Source organism: Euphorbia lathyris, chromosome 10 (genome assembly GCF_963576675.1).
Source record: "Euphorbia lathyris chromosome 10, ddEupLath1.1, whole genome shotgun sequence".
Lineage (NCBI taxonomy): Eukaryota > Viridiplantae > Streptophyta > Magnoliopsida > Malpighiales > Euphorbiaceae > Euphorbia > Euphorbia lathyris.
Window position 1 is genome coordinate 23,374,212 of NC_088919.1, and position 3,527 is coordinate 23,377,738.

Here is a 3,527-nt window from a genome sequence, read left to right on the forward strand (position 1 = left end):
ATGATTGGTTTTTAATAAGCTGATCGAATTTATTCTCGATCCGTTTAAAACCATCGTCGTGATTACTTATTTTTCCGCTCATAGCATCAATAAATTTGTCGATTTTAGAAGATAAAGTGCTAATCGTGTCTCTGGATTGGTTTTGATAATTAGCAGTACGATTTTGATTAGCAGTAGCATTATTATTATTATTATCTCTCCAGTTAAAGTTAGGATGATTTCTCCATCCAGGATTATATGTATTGGAATAAGGGTTATTATTTTGGTTTTGCCCTTGGACAAAATTTACCTGTTCAATTTCACTCATACCTTCGTAATCCACATATGTTTGGATTGGCTTACCATTAGAATCACACGGTGCCATAAACCTATCAATTTTGTGCGATAAGGCAGAAAATTGGGCTTGTGACGCGGCCCCGCGTGGTTGTGGAGCGAGGCCGATCTTAGGGATAAGTGTGCCCCGTCGTTATCAAGTAATAAATTTCTGATTTAGTCCAGGTTATCGTCCACAGGATTTATTTCTGCAAGTATCGAGTTACTTGGTTTCAGGTGTTATCTAGGCTTAGGGGGTTTTGAGTTGGTTTTTCTAAGTTAATATACTCCTAGGTTGAATTATACTATTCCTAGCTAAGTTATCTGATTCTAACTAAGTTATTCTACGCCTAATTAAGTTACTCTACCCCTAATTAAGTTAAACTACTCTTAAGTGATCTTTTACCAATGCAATTATCTGAAGGAACATGAAGGGATACGATGATAATGAAAATAGATTGTTTAAGCAATTGAATTAAAACCTAAGTCACTTGTGTCCGAGGCGATTAACCCGACCTATCCTCCTAAAGTCCCTAGTTCATGATTCCCTTGTAAGGCCGAAACTAGCTCTAAGGCTCAGCAATTTGGGCTTAATCTTCTATAGGGTCGTCAATCCTATAGGCACTGACTAGGTTAGATTCAGCTCGCAATATGTGCCAACTTGATTTTGGGATTATCGAATGAGTTAAACCAATCAGACAAAGCGTAAGACAAAGATTAAAGCATTAAAACAATTGAATGAACAAGAACTATAATATATATCAAAGATGAGAGTATTGTCACGAAGTTACAATGAGCCTAGGATTCATAACATGTATCAGAGGCTAGACAGAATATAAAAGAAGAAAAATCCCTTTCAGGGAACCTGTCTACCAATGCAGGCGTCTTCCTAGGACTTAAGGATGGAGCTTGCGCAACCCTCGGTGAACGGAGCTTCGGAGGTGTCTTCAATGGAGGGTTGAAGGATATGGGGGAGGTGGAGAGGATTTCTCAAGATGAAAAGCTAAGAAAATTACAAAGATAAAAGATACTAATTTACATTGGAAAAACTCTATTTATAGGCGTGGCTCGGCCCTCTTTTTGACCTATTTTCGTGTCCTTATGCAGGTAGGAAGTCGTGGGGTCCGTCGTGGCATCGTGGGGGCGGAATTGGTCTTTTTGACCAATTCCCGCAAGTCTGCTCGCCGAGCAGGGCGAGCTGCTCGGCGAGCAGCGCCCTGCTCGGCGAGCAGGCCTCTGGCGGCCTGCTCGGCGAGCAGGCATCCTGCTCGCCCGAGCAGGCCTCTGGTGGCCTGCTCGGCGAGTAGGCCTCCAGGGGCCTGCTCGGCGAGCAGGCATGGCCTACGGAGGCCCGCTCGTCGAGCATTCTTGCCCGGTATGCCCCCGCGTGTTTGCCGACTGCCGTCGATGCCTTTTTCGTCCGAACTTATACCTGCGCATGTACAGAAACTCCAGATAACATTAGTCCAAAGGCTAAATTGACCCGCCAATCGCTTATTTTGAGCAAACGCTTCATTTGGTGCGACTTTTGACGGACCAATTAGCTTCAAAAGATAACAGAATTATACTTTGCACGCTATTTTGGCCGTAATTGCCTAAATTGGTCATAAAACGAGCCTAAACAACGAAAAATAAATAAAACGTTTCCAATTCCTAACTAACTCACACAAAAGCATTTAAATGCGAGAAATGCTCGCTTATTAACTAAATAATGCTAAAACCCGTCCTAAAACCGCACCCAAAGATAGGGGTTTTTGACCCCTATCAGCTTGCAACATCGCTACTGGATCAAGATTCATTATACCTTTAACTGATGAAGTAGTTGAGGATGATGGTTTCGCTGATGGTACGTGTCCACGTTCCGCGGGCCACATACTGCTGTTGATTGCCATTTCCTCCAAAAGTTCTCTTGCTTGGGCATATGTTTTCTTCATGAATAACCCTCCAGACATAGCGTCCAATGAACCTCTAGTTGTAGGATTTAGTCCATTATAAAATGTTTGCATTAAAAGTTCAGCGGACAATTGGTGGTGTGGGCATAAACGTTGAAGTTCTTTAAAACGTTCACAAGCCTCATAAAGAGTTTCATTATCATTTTGAGAAAAAGATGTTAACTCTTTAATGACTCTTGCGGTTTTTGCTAAAGGAAAATTTTTTGATAAAAATGCTTGGGCTAATTGCTCCCAAGTCTCAATTGATGCGGCTGGCATAGAAGTTAACCATTCTTTCGCTCGATCCTTCAAAGTAAAAGGAAAAAGGCGAAGTTTGATTGCTTCTGCAGTTACATCATTAATTTTAAAAGTGTCACAAATTTCTAAGAAATTTGTCAAATGGGTATTAGGATTTTCGTTAGGTAACCCGTAAAACGTTACATTATTTTGCAACATATTAAGCAACGCATGCTTAATTTCAAAATGATGTGCATTAATTTGGGGTCTAACTATACTGTTTGTTACACCGGCCACTCCTGGCCTAGCGTAATCCATAAGTGTGGCCATAACTTCTGGCTCTGTAATTTTAGTTTTTATTGGGGTTTTGTTTTTCTTTTTCTTTTCTTTCTTGTTCTTTTTAAGAGTTCTTTCAATTTCTGGGTCAATAGGATTTGGTGACGTGCCTGAACTTCGAGAACTACTCATGAACTTGAAATTTCGCACGAACCGAAACTACCTACAAAACAGAATTTGAAAAATAAATATGTTAGTAATTGAAAATAATTAAAATATAAAAGTTTGAATAAGTATGAATAAACCTAGATTCGTAATAAAACACGAAAAATTTAAAATTTTGTCAAAAATTTTGGCGTTCCCCGGCAACGGCGCCAAAAACTTGTTGAGCGATTTCCGCAAGTGCACGGTATACGCTTGTAGTAATAAAAGATATCGATCCCATAGGGAACGTTTTTTAACAAAACTTATTTACAATCGGTTAAATTTACTTTAAGGTTTATAATATGGAAAATCGTTTAATCGGTTTTGGTTTTGAAATTGCTAGAATGAGAATTAGATTAGATTATGAAAACGTTAGAAAATATTCTGATTTAAGAATGAATTTGCAAGATAGGAACTTTTAGTACTTTTTAGAAAAGTAAACGAATGTATTCGTTTGCATTAAACAAAGAAAACAACTTTAAACTTTGTACGAATTATAAAGATGAAATAAATGACAGAACCTCTAATTAATTGGCTTTGAACATGACAAAACCCTTTCGGGATAGT

At 39.0% G+C, this 3,527-nt stretch overlaps 1 non-coding gene across 1 annotated transcript; it reads left to right on the top strand.

Annotated features, from left to right (window-relative positions):
* The first annotated feature begins 2,334 nt into the window (after window positions 1-2,334).
* LOC136210121 (small nucleolar RNA R71) lies at window positions 2,335-2,441 on the top strand. Its single transcript, XR_010677828.1, has one exon. It is a non-coding gene; the product is annotated as a small nucleolar RNA R71 (small nucleolar RNA).
* Window positions 2,442-3,527: the final 1,086 nt, after the last annotated feature.